This window comes from Sylvia atricapilla, chromosome 5 (assembly GCF_009819655.1).
Source record: "Sylvia atricapilla isolate bSylAtr1 chromosome 5, bSylAtr1.pri, whole genome shotgun sequence".
Classification (NCBI taxonomy): Eukaryota; Metazoa; Chordata; class Aves; order Passeriformes; family Sylviidae; genus Sylvia; species Sylvia atricapilla.
The window spans coordinates 54,997,800-55,011,782 of record NC_089144.1 but is presented as its reverse complement, the minus strand read 5'-3'; positions in this window follow the sequence as shown (position 1 = coordinate 55,011,782).

Sequence of the window (13,983 nt, the reverse complement as noted above, 5' to 3'; positions counted from 1 at the left end):
GCAGTGTGAATCCATCCCAGAGGCAGCAGCCCTGCACAGATCCTGCTGCCACCAGAATCACTCTTCCACAGGGGCAGTCCCTCAGGAACAGGCTGCTCCAGCCTGGGTCCCCCACAGGGTCAAAAGTCCTGCCAGCAAACCTGCTCCAGTGTGGGCTCCTCTCTCCACTGGTCTGCAAGTCCCAGCACAGATTTCCCAGGGAGTCACATCCTCCTTTGGGCATCCCCCAGCTCCAATGTGGACTCTTCCAGGAGCTGCAAGTGGATCTCTGCATCCCCATGGACCTCCATGGGCTGCAGGGGCACAGGGGAATCTCCTGGAAATGCTTTTTAACACTTTACCAACCTCCCATGTTATTTAACTGCGTTTTTCTCCCTTTTTCTCCCTCCACAAATATTACAGAGGAACTTACATTCCCAAGAAGATTTCAATAGGGTTTTACAGAAAGTGAATTTACCACTCCTGCCTGTGAGTACTCTTGGTGGAAGTCTCAGGGTTGCACTCATGTAACCATGGAACAAAAATGACATTTTGACTATCTAAATGCTCGTAGGCAGGCCACAAATAAATGATTATTCACAGAAATTACGGGCAGCATTATCTCAAACAACAAACACATTCAAGAACATCCAGGCAGACTCGCAGATAGTTTGCAAACAGATAAAAGGCCAAACACTTCCATTCAGTTACTTGCTGTAGATTATTCACGCAGCTCTAATAACAGTCCCCTGTCTCCATGAGCCTGCATCAGATGCAGTCCAAAACTGGAATGGTGGTGAAAGCTCCCACTCTATCATCATGAAAACCCAGAGTTGAAGCTTTTTTCTTTTTTTTTTTTTTTCCCCCATTCATTTCTACCAAACAAAAGCAAAAGATGGGATTATCTTCACAGAGTTTGGTTTAGAGTTGCTTCATTTCAGTGGCATGCAGATATTTCCCCTGTGGTTTTGCAGGGTGACCAGGAACACCTGTTGAGTTTAAAAGAAAAGCACAAAATCCTTGCAAGGCTGCGTTTTTGTTTGGTTAGGTTTGGGATTTTTCACCCTCTGTTTTTTAGGTTCTGACAGCAAGCACAGCTTGCAGGGAGCATTGTTTGGAAGCTGTTACAGAGCAGTAATTGCTGCTGAAGGGCGGCTGGTTGCACAGGATATGATAAATGACCTCCCAGTGGCTACACTTAATGCAGCCACCAGGCTCTGGGCCAAACACTCTCAGCGTGTCTCAGCCTCCTCAGAGGTGACACTCAACCCACAGTTGTTTCCCTTTTCCCCTGCAGGTGCCACAAAATCCTCCCACGCCCTGCTGGGCCCTCAGCCAGCTGGGCTGCACACCCAGCACCCCTCGAGCAAGAGCAGCAGGCACTGTCCTGAGAGAAGGGCAGAGAGCTGGGAACCAGCCCTCTGTGCCCAGCAGACCTGCTCTGGCTGCAGGCAGCTCAGGAGATTGGTCTCCCTGGTTCAAGCCCATCCTCTTCACCCTTTGTACCCAGCCTGGCTAAAGAAAGAAATTTGGGCTGGTGGTATGCACTGCTGTTCACTTTGAAATGCTCCCGTCTTCCTCCTGGTACTGTTGGTCACATCTTCCAGGACTCAGAGAGTAGTTTGGTCTCCTTCATGTCAGGGGCTTCCAGCAGTGCTGTGCTCTTCACCCCAAAGCCACACAGCTGGAGGGCTGCCAACAGTGCCTGGGGATATGTAGGGCATGGGAGTCGAGTCAAGGGTGCAAGTCATCTCTACAGAGCTTTAATTTGTTCTTTGGACTGGCATGGGTGAAATTCAAAGGCACCCTTGCACTGCACATTGGCTGGGTTGGTGGAAGAGCAGAAGAGCAGGTGGTGAAGGGCTGGCAGAGATGTCCTGCCTCAGGCAGCTGCTCTGCCAACGGAGCACAGCACCTGCAGGGCACTGGGAAAAAAGGCTGTTCCCTCCTGTTTATCCAAGCAGCCCCTCTGTATTGCCTCTGTTTCCCATACAGCCCACCTCAGTGCTCCCACTTGGCCTGTTCTGTGGGAGAAACTTGTGCTAGTTCTCCACATCCAGGAAGGAACGCCATGAAGCTGTTACTCCCTGAGGGATGAGCTGCCAGCCCAGGCAGGAGTGCCCATGAGGATTTTATCCTCCATGGGCTCAGCCAGTTTGACTTAAAAGAGGTTCTGTGGTCCCCTGAGATGTGGTGTGCTTGCAGGGAAAATCAAGTCGTATTAATCCAGAGGGGGCAGGGGGTTCAAGGTCCCTCTTTTGTCCCAGAACTCCATTTTGGAGTCCTCACTGTCCTCCCAGGACAGCAGTTGTCCACGGTGGTCATGACTGATTTGCTCTGACCAAGGGTGAAACCTCTGCAGGGAGATCCATCCACCAAAGCAGCCACATTTGCATGGATGCTGTCATTTAAGGCTGGAAGCTCTCCTGCTTAGCCAGGTCACAACTGAATGTGAGACAGGCTCACAAGCTGTTCCTCGTGTTTATTTCTCTCTGTTTCAGAAGAGAGAGTGGTGGCAGAGACTGGAAAGTGCCTCGTGTGCTCCAGCAAAGCAGACAGCCCCATTAGAGAGCACAATTGCCTGCCCTCCAATAGGTCTTTATGAATGATGGAGCAGGGTGTGTTAAAAGCATGTTAACTTGCTGAGATCCTTCTCAAGTGCCTGTTAGAGCTAGACTTTTACCAGCTGGCCTGTTTTAAAGGGAATCAAATTACATGCCAAATTGTGTTTAAAATCACAGGCAGGCCAATGCATTTTCTAGTAGGGGTTGTTTTCTTCTCTCTCATCTATTGGAACAGGCAAACCAGTTTTAGCTCAAGCTGCAGGGTGACCGTGTTAAAACTGAGTTTGGGACCCCATAGAGGACAGGCTCCTCTTTCACTGCAAAGAGAAAAGAGAGGCAAGAAGTGAGGAAAACAAAAGGTGAGCTCACAGGAACACCGTGTCTGATGCCTTGGGCTTCACCTCGTGCCCGCCAGTGACACGGCGACTCCTTCAGCTCAGGTAAGTCATGGAAGTGTGAACAAACAAAACAGACCCACCTGAAAATGTCCCAGACCTTCAAGTTCTGGGATAAAGAAGCAGGAAATGGTTTTCATTAAATGCGTCACCAAGGTTGGTTCTTTGCTTGTTTTGCTTTAGAGTCATCTTTTCTTAACTATTGCTGTCCTGAACAATGCACAGCCACAAACCCACCACCGCTGCCCATGCTCTCCTCTGCCTCTTAGCCTGGAATATGAGCAGCTCTTTGTTGAACCAGGGCTGGGCACACGGGTGCTCAAACAGAAAACACTTTGGAAAACAGGAAGTTTCCAAAATAAAGTCCTAATTGCTGAGGGGGGGGGGAGGGGAAGGGGGGGGTGGAATCTATTAACATGAGAAGCAAATGTTTTTACACAATGACTGTCACAAATATGAAGGCCTTGCAGTTTAAAGTTAAAACACGTTAGGTTTTGACCAAAAATATTTTATGACTATATAAGACATTTTCTTAAAAATATTCATTTAGCTGTTCATTTAGCTGAAAGCCTCATTTTTCAATCAAAAAAATTAACAGTAAAGCAGCCAGGCACGGGAAATTCAAATTACACTCCAAATATTCTCCTTGTGTGTCAAGAAAACTGGAGGTAGAGTAAAATGTCCTGGCAGATCAGCAGCAATAGGTTAATATTTAACACGGGGAGGCTGCTCAGGAGCTGCCACACAAGAGAAACACTTCTCTCCCCAGCCTGCGCACACCAGCTCTGCGGTGGCAGAGCCAGTGCCAGGTCAGCAGGATTTCTGGGCAGTTTCAGAGTGAAAGAACTCCACTGAATAGCACGTTTGGACAATGCAGACCAACTCTATAAGGAGTTCTCCTCCTCCATCACTTCTTCCAGCAGAATGACAGCTGCCCCAGGGATGTGGTGGGAGAGCTGAGGTTGGGAGCAGAGCATCACAGGGGCTTCAAACACCTGCCGGGGCAGCACAAAACACCCACACGGGGACCCGCGCGGTCCTGCCGAGGCATTCCCACTGCAGCGGCGAGCTCAGGCTCCCCGGGAGGGAGGAAGAGGAAGGCGACCTTCCTCGCCGAGATGAGCATCAGGTCTGCCCGCTCCCTGCTCGGCGCAGCGCTGAGCGCGGGGCTCCCTCTGCCGAGTCTGCGGCACAGCCGATGTCTGCGGCACCCGGGGCTCCAAAACCTCCACCTCACCCTGCCGGCAGCCAGCGCTGCTGCCGGCCTGGAGGCGGAAAATGCACGGCTTTCGGAGCCGAGGGCTGCTGAGCTGACCGTCAGACAGGCACCGCAATGGACAGCACCGCCTTGGGACAGGCCTCTGAGACTGTGTGATGGCACTGGGGCTGTGCCGTGTGGTTAGAATGGTGCTGTGGGATCACAGGGGAAAACTTAGCTTTGGGGTTTTGGTATATTGTAACGTGTGGGCCCAGATGGAGGATTCAGGGTGTTGTCTGAGACCTTCTTCCTCACCTTCTTCTTCCATCTTCTTCATAGATCTGAGTGGCCTTCTCTAATTGGGTGAAAGATGTCTGCATTGAGAACCTGAAATGGTCACTAGTGGGTCAGAAACATAAATAATATAGGTGTCACTCTGCTATTGGGTATTTGGTATTGGTACTGGGTATTATCTGTTAAATAGCCTTTGGGAAAGTTGGAAGGTCTCCATTTTGCCTCATTTCTCTAACTGGCAAGTTGGAGCTCACACTGTAAATACTGTAAATAGCTAAGATATCATAAACAACCAAGACTGAACTCAACTCTATGTTTCCCATGTCCTTCATCCTGACCTCAGCCGAGATGAAGCAGGCAGAACTGTAACACAGGAGGACCTCTCACCCTCCTCCTCCTGCATCAGGGGAGAAGGAGCTGGAAGTATGGAACAGGACGAGGCCAGCACTGAGGGAAATTCTCCCTGGATAAACTTGTATGCGTGTGTGCGTGAACTGTGCCACAAACACCTGCACATCACCAAATTCTTGTTCAGGAGCACTGACGCAGTTCCACTGAAGGATGAGGCTCAGCCAGCCTCCCTGCCCGGGCTGTGGAACTGCCAGCAGCTGCTCAAACACCCCTCTGGTCAGCTGCAGACATGCTGTTACCAACACAGGGATTAAATGACCCTCCAGATTCAAAGCAGATTTTGGAGGGTTCTGTATCAGAAGCAGAGCAAGTGTTGTCCCAGATAGCAGCTGAAACATACCATGAAGTGGCAATTTTCTTTTGTGATTCTTGCATGTTATACCAGGAAAATGTTAAAGAAAATAAGAATGAGCTGCTATAGATGCTGAGCTCTTCTCTTTCTCATTGTTATATTATTCCTTGCTTGGCTACACTTTATAAATGAACTCTTCTGGTCTCAGAGCCTTTGATTTCTACATATCCTCCATTTCCATCCCTCTCATATTATGGATTTCCAAAGCACAGTTCTTTCCCATCACTAAAAAGTGCCTTCCACTTCCCAAAATACATTCTTATCTTCCCATGGCCTACAGAAAAACCTGAAGTTACATAATCCCTTCCTTGTTTCATCTTTTAACCATGTCCAGGTCTTCTGATTTCATTTCTACCAAGCAATCTAACTAATCTCTGTAAGGAAAATCTCATGCCTAGGCTTGCCAGGAAATCCACTTGAGGTGTTAAGCCCCATATTAGATCCTTTCTCTCCTTTAGTCAAGCATTTGGTACCCACAAGTAAAGTGGATTAATCACACACCTTCTATAAGGTACAGCACAAACCAGTAAAGCTCCAAAATACTGCTGTCCTGTAAAGGCGTTGCTGCAGGACCCCAAATTTCTGTGGCCTCCTCCCATCCCCTATGCTCAGAAATGTCAAGGTGCATCTTTTATTATTTTATGAGGGCTATTTGAGCATATTCATGGTGGTTTTTGACAAGCTTTCTGACACTTCAGCTCCAGACCTTCCAAGCTCAGTGCTGCAGCAGCAGACTCCCTGGAAGTCCCACAGGTTTTCCCCTCAAAATCCATTAGCATGGCCCCATAACCAGAGGGGAAGACTGGGAGCAGCCTTTGTGCCCATTCCCTGCCCAGGCTGAGCAAGTTCCCTCTGTCTCTAGCCCTCCCTCACTCTGTTTCCAAAACATACACTAGTTTAAAATGCCAGCTCTGGAAATTTAACAATAAAGAGTAATGTCCTGCCTCTATATTTTGCCACCACAGTAACAAGATAGCAGAAAATATCACAGTCCCTGAGATATTTATACTGCCAGCATGGCCACAAAGTATATCTGTGTCTTAAAAAAGAGGGAGCTGAGGCACATGAGGATTAAAGACTATAGTTAAACCAGCTCCTGAGGCATCTGTAAGAGACTTATATTTCTATGATTTGGAAGACTGAAGGAGTGTTTAGACCTCCTGTTCACAGGCTGCCAGGCTTTGGCTCCCTGCAAGGAGTCATTAAAAAGAAGAGTTGTATTCTGTTCCTTTCCCTGAGTAACTTAGCACAAGGCAACACATCTCACTCACCATATAAAGAAAATTTTCTCTTGCCTGCAGAGCAGGAGGTGAGAACTTCTCATTGTTCCTTTTTTAGCCCAGACCCTGGAGCTCATCTTCCAGCAGCCACAGCTGTGCATGATTCACTGCAGATAACAGGAGAGCACTGGCAGGAGCAGATTCAAAATCCCATCTGCCTCTAACTCAGTCCGTCACTGCCACTGACATTTCATTAGCTCACCACTTCAGAGGCAGGGCTTGCTCAAGTGAGTCCCATCCATCACCCTGCTGCAGGCAGCCACCGCCAGCCCAGAGCAGGGCAACCTGATTATTCCTGCACCCATTCAATTACTTAGTCTAGATCTTGAGAGATACTCACCATGGGCTGCACAGCTCGTTTGGAAAAGCAGCATTACCCCCTAAAAACACTCATCAGCTGTCTTTCTAAGCTGGCAAAGTGGCTGCAGGTCAGTCCAAGGAGGGTAAGAGCACAGACTATGCATTAATGTTGGGTAGAACAACATTACAGTGTCTGGGGACCAATCTGTTTCAGAAGGAGACAAATCATTTTCAATCCCTTCCAATAAGATTATCCATCACTTCCATCTACAGAGACTCATACCTGACAGGCCATGTGCCTCTACACGGATTTCAGGCATATTGCCTAAAAAATATACCATCTAGTACAAGTGAAAAGGTAAGATTTAACCTCATTCAGGTGTAAGCACTACAACCTTTTCTAAGCCAAGTTCACAGTGTAAGGGAGAGCTGAACACTTTGAAAGAATGAAGTCCACAGTGTTAAATTTACAGCTGTCCATGGGATAAAAAACCAAAAAAGCCCACAAAAACCAACCAAACAAAAAAACCCCAGCAAATCTACCTCATTTCACAAGAGCCCACTAAGGATATTTCCTTCCTTTCCTCTTCCCTGAAGTGCTCACATGCTAAATGATACACTGGAGAATGGACAGGAAAAAAGGTCAGACAGTATTAACAACAGGGGAGACATCCGCCTTCATTTTCCTTCCCTGAGAAATTTGAAATTCCCACAACTTCAGTGCTCCAGAGCACCAGCTGCACAAACCAACACAGCACCACTGGCATGGGAGAAACTTGGGTTCATTTGCAAACCAAGACTGGTGCCAGCAGAGGTGTTTCTTCATGGTGCTGGTTTGGAAGAAGAGAAATAGCATCATCATGGTGCTGAATTCCATCAGAATATGTAGGGCCTGGAGGAAAAGGTGAGGTGGGACAGGTCATTTATGCTGTGGCCTCAGCACAAAGTTGCCAGCAGTGAGATTTGTACTCTGTTCTCAAAGCCAGTGCCAACTACAAAAGCAAGAGATGCCAGATTTTACCCTCAGATGTTGATGTCAGCAGGGTTTGTGTTTGAGGACAGCAGTCAGCCCCAGGTCTTTCTGTTCACAGCATTCAAGGTGTCTTGAGCCAGCCATGACTCATCTGCTGCTCAGCAACAATATGACCAATTGTGATTTTTTGTTCTTGCTTATGAAAGCTCAGGTAGAGCTGAACTACACTGAAATAGGCAGGCATATGACAGTGTGAGAGCAGAGTCCAGGCCTCTTCTATAAAAACAAATTTAAAAATCCCTCTAAAAATCGAGAATGTGTTATGAGAAGCCAGACCCAGAAATGCTACCAGAAAAAAGAAGACAGAATGAAATCCAAGAGTTTTGACCAAGCCTCTCTTAACTGAGCTTTCTCTGAAGCTCTTTATCTGCTGCACTTTTTCACAACATTGCAAGGTCAATTTTGCTCTCCAGTATACTGGAGTCAGACCAAAGCTACTTTACTTATTTTGGGCTAGTTACTCTAGACTTAAACTTAGTACAGAATTTAGCCCTGTTTAACACATCCTCAGCTGTCACCCAGCACAGTACATTTGTTTAATCTTCAATTGCTGTTGTCTTGACTGTCCTTCAATAATAATAATTCTCCTTTCCTGAAGTCTCATTATAGCAGTGCAGGCATCTCTGGCCCTTGATGCTGCAAGAAATGAGTGTAAACGTGTGAGATAGGGAAGAGAAATGAAACAACACAGCCTCTTGAAGAGTCACCACCTTCTCTGACCAGTCACTGGGAAGGTCTAATAAGCAAATGCAGGGGAAAAATTGGTTTCGGGGAAACCTGGTCGTGGCTGCCACTGTCAGTGCACTGATTCAATGACTCTGCATTGACAGTCTTGACTTCACCACCCTCTCAAGGAGAGAAGCATCTTCTTCCAAAGGGCAGAGACCAACCCAGTTAAGCTGTCACCGCTCTTTGATTTTTTAATAAATGAGGCTTCAGACTCAGGTGTCCGAGCGGGAGGAGGTGTGGAAAGCCCCGTTGCGGAGGTGCCCGTGCCTGGGGGCTCTCCCTGGTCCCTGCGGAGCCGAGGATCCGTGCGGCGATGCGGGCGGAGCATCCCCCGGGCGCGCAGAGCCGGGGCCGCGGGAGGGCAGCAGCGATTTGCGATCCGAAACGCGGGAGAGCCCCGGGACCTCCGTGCAGGGAGCTTGGCAAACATGGAGCATGCGGAGCTGCTGCGGGCTTTTGTCTGGGTGAATGTGTGAAAAGTTACAGCGGCGTGCCACTCAGAGAAGGGTAAGTGCAGACTTGGCAGACTTTTGCTGCGTCTCTCTTCGGGTGTATAAACCCTTGGGGTCAAATTCCTGACGGTGGAGCCTTCTTGGCCAGGAGTTTGGGACAAGGAACAGATCCCTTAGAACATCGTCTTCCCAAAAGGAAGGTGACAATAAATGACAATAACCATCTGTGGCCACTGTTTTCTCTGTCTCTTTGGAATAATACATTTCTCTCATGAACAGTTTTATTCACGTGAGAATTTTCTCTGCCACGATTGTGCAAACCCGTTGGGAAGACAGGGGAAAGGTGGAAGTCCCTGTGATGTGCATCCTCCTCTGTCCTTCCCCCAGGCAGGCTGAGAGCTGCCAGGGCCCTGCTGGAGCTGCTCCTAAGAGCCGCAGATGTCTGTGAGCTCTCCCAGCTCTCCCAGTAAAACCTGAACCTGTCCCAGAAAGGATTAATGACCTGGGTGCTCAGCTGATGCTCAGAGAGGAATTTACATCCCGACACGGGTATCGCGGCACCAAATACCCCTGCTCTGAGGTCACTCTGGGATCACCACCCCTCAGGTTTGCCTGAGGGGGAGAGCAGTGTCCCCACGGCCATCCCCACCCTTGCTGGCCCATCCCATCCTCCCTCTGGCACTGGGACTGGGAGTGCAGCCACTGCTTCACCCGGGGAAGACAAAAGGTCCCGGTCCAGCAGTGCCACTGTTGGCACTTCAAAGGGTGGCTCCATTTAGGCTGCTCCCAGACAGGATTCAAACTAAGGGCTGGAGTGCTTCACAAATAACTTCAGTGCTCTGCACAGTGCGGGGAAAAAATTACTGTAGCTCCTCAAGTAAGAAAATCTGGTGTCCCTAGTGAATGACAGATGATGGCTGTTTTTGTAACAGACGTATAATGGCCTCACAGTCATTTTAAAAGCAAATTCAGAGATGAGGGGGGGAAACAGACAATAGGTGGCAAAGCCTGGTGTCCATTCTCAGGGCCTGTCTGTCATTTGTTGTATTTTTGTATAAAATAAGTAAGTGTTCCAGTGTTCCTTCCCTGTTCTCCTCCCCACCCCTTTTTTTTTTTTACAATGGTAATGTTAAGCCAGAAAATTAGTTGACTTTCTAATGACACATTAGGAAGCCTTGTGGCTCTCGAGTGCTCTGCAAATGCCAAAAATCACTCAAGTAAGTTTCCAAGTTTTGTGTGTAGCTTTCTGACACAGGAGTTGTTTTTTCTGCTAGTTGAGATTCACAGTGATGTGGCATTTATAACTAGCCCATAAAAGGCTGATGGATAAGCATGATTTGCCTATCAGCAGCACTGTCAGGAATGCTGGGAGTGCATCACTCAGGGGAGGTTTGTCAGTTGTCACAAGCAACCCTTTGACCTCTGGGGCTCTGCAAGGATTAACTCATCAGTTATTAACCCTGGAATAAGTTATTTCCTAAAGTAAATGACTTAAGGATAAAGCCTGACCTTACTTCCTTTGCATAACTCAACCAGACAACTCCAGAGGAGTTGTTATTATTATAATAATATATTATTATATTATTATTATTATAAATTATCTCTCTCCTGAAGTCAGGGGGAGCCTTTTTAATGGTTTTAATGAGATTGTCATCAGGTTCGATGCAAACACACCTGCAGCCCTTCTTGGGTGTGTTTTCCTAGTAAAGCCACTGTGTTGCGTCTTTTGGAGGGAACAGGTGGACTTAGTTTTCCAGTCAGCAGCAGCAGCATCCTGCCTTGACCAGAGGAGTGTGAACAAGGACAGCTGGAGCACATGGAATCCCCAAGCTCAGTGCCAGATTTGCTAAACAGACTCCATCACAGCATAGGCAAGTGTCTCTGTGTTTAAAAAGGCAGCATGAGAAAGTACATAAGATGTGAAATTTATGGGGACCCCTTGCTCTCCTTCACCAAAGATAAGACAAGGCGAGGATTTTCTGGAAAATATCTGAACACAGTCAGTGCATTAAATGTGAACATGTAAAAATACTTATGGGGATTTTTATATGCAAAATCTTGGTGATTATTCAAAAGAGTAAAATTTCAGAATTTCAAGGAGAATTCTATTTCCTAATTTCCCTAGGCCAAGTGAGAAGCATGTTCTCTACACTGGCCTGGGTGATAAGGGCTCAAGTCACAATTCTACCATTTCACTTCCTTTTGCATCTGTTTCCCCAAGCGTAAGACAGAGCTCATCAGGATTTAGCTCAGATTCTGGCAATCTATTTTACCATTGCTCTCATCAACATAGCAAGCCTCTCATTCTATTTTCAGGAGACACTTCAGCACCAAAGAGACTAATTACTGCAAGGAAGGCTTGGTCTCTTCAATGTTTAGTTCATTTTTGGCTCACAGGGTAACATTCCATGCAAAAGTCTTAGCTGGATGAAAGAGGCTGAGGACTAAAGGCTACTGTCTGACAGGATGTGGCAGGATGCCTTTATGGCTGCAGCAGGTCTGTGTGGTACAAGAGACAGCTTTGGGGTAAGATTATGTGTTTAAACACCTGTCCTTTTGAGGCCCTGAGGCTGACCCCTGAGCTGCTGTGCTAAGCTGGAGCACACCCTCAGGGCTGGGCATGACCCTGACCTGATCAAGCATGTAACACAGCAGCTAAAAACCAAGTCCTCTCACCCTCCACGTCCCTGGGAAAGCAAATCTGCTCTTGGGAAGAGTATGACCTTTTGCAGTGTGAACATAGAGCCAGTTCCCATCTCTGCAGCCCCTCAGGTGAAGGTGCTGTAAAGCAGGGCTGGCACTGTAGGGAACTAATCCTGCCTATTGATATGCATGTTAAACTTCGAGTGGGAAGAGCTCTTCCAAGAGAGCCATGGAAGCCTGCAGGGATCCAGGCTTCTTATCTGAAGGTAGGCAGACAACAGCAAGTCATAAATTTGGGGTTTGGTGGGGGTTTTGCTTTGGTTTGGTTTAAGGCAAGTTCACATCCCCAGTTCTGCTCTATACAAGGCCCCCAAACTACACTGACCACATCTGAGCTATCTTGGGTTCTCTGGCCCTATCAGGAAAGTAAAACAGATTTTGTTCTGCTGAGAAGGAGGTAGCCACCCCAACAATCAAATCAGCCATGTTCAGTCAAGAAAGAGTGTGTACAGACTGAAATAATAAATTGTGATTCTGTTTTCCTTAGCACTGGATTATCCATGTTTCGTGTGCTTGCCATAGCTCCTTCTGGTGCCATAGCTCCCTCCCTGTTTAGGATTCCCTGACTGGCATTGCCATAAATGCTTTCTGTCCTCAGCCTCTTGACCTGACTTTGACATCACCACATGATTAGAAACTCTCCCCGAGTAAGAGGCAAGGGATCAACATCTCCAGGGAATGAACTCCTCTTTAAGGCAGCTACAGATCTTACTGCTGCTTCTCAATGAATGGTTTGACATCAGCCCTGCTCTGTTTCCAACAAGTGCATTAATTCAAGAATGCAGGAGCTGTGGCAGCCTCAGAGATCTGACTCATCCCAGCTGCTCTGTGTGCATGCAGGTCACATGGAATGACATCCATTAGGATGCACAGTACAATATATTCACTCCTCAGGCCAGTGTCTCCTGCTTTGCATGCAATGCTTGGGGAGGAGGCAAAGTAAGCGAGTTCATAACAAGCTTTGATTGAACAGAAACACAGACATCCCCCTACATTCCCAAACACCAGTGAGAGTGAGTCATATTTCCTCCAGGCAAGTTGCTATTTTCCACACCAGGCTCATACAAGGTGTTCCCAGATCTTGTTATCCTACAATTTCACTTTCTTATCACATGTCTCTGCTCAGATCCCAGAAGGGCAAGGTCAAACCTTTTCTTTTCACAGCTAAGAAAATATATGGTTTTAGCTCTGTTGTGGAGCATTTCTCACTACTCTCTGAACCTCTGTTGGGATTTAAAACAGGTGAAAACAACAAACAGGACAAAACAAAAAGTCCTGCTCTTGGTGGGCTACCTTTGGGTGGCACAATTCACACTGAGATCCTTGTCCAGGCTGAAATGCAGTGTTCTTAGAGAGCACTGGTACAAGTTCTCGAGACCCTGGGCCAAATTCAGCCCCAGGACAACCAGTGGAGATGTGTTTAACCAGTAACAGGCTGGGCTTTGCCATGGGGATTCAGTGGACAGCAGCTTCACTTCAACCCAGTGCAGATTCTCCTGATCAGACTTTGGCCCAGAGACATTAAACATGGGTCCAGAACTGCACCTCTGAGGCACCAACAGAGGCAAGAATTTAAGACAGACTTTTCCTGGTGCAATCCCAGAGCTGCCTCCAGGGCTGGTGACCTTTGTGTACCAAGTCCCAGAGCCTGATCCCCCTGAACAAAACAGAAAATGCAGGATAACAGAATATCCTGAGTTGGAAGGGACCCATAAGGACCATCAAGCCCAGACCAGAGTTTAGCCCTGTGCAAAAATGACAATAATTTCCCCCTGCCTGCCCCTGCAAACACAGACTCCACGTGGAGTTGCATCCCAGGGAGTAACTCAGCCATAAGGACCCCAATACATGGAAGGCACAACACTCTATACATTTTTATTTGCTCCTATTGTCTTTCATCCTTCACAAGATTTATTTCTCTTCTCCCCCTCCCCACAGCAAACTTTCTGGTGGTGAGCCCTTTTGTCAAGTGTCAGTTGGGGTATTTGCCATCTCTGTCTGGGTCTGTCTCTGGATTCATTGGCAGCAATAAAAGCTTCCTTAATACCAGGAATGTGACAGGTGTCAAAAAACCCACAAACAAACAAACAAACAAACAAAAACCGAAAAAACCCAAAAAGAACCCCACCCAAAACAAAAACAAACTACCACAAAACAGAGATTTACTTCCAGGTTTGATCAAAAGAACCCCACGCAATAAAGTCAGATCGATGCTGACTGAAAACTACTTCAACCCTGCAAAAGCAGTTCCAAAATAATCAACAGCAACTGTGGCTCTGGCAATATCTGACAT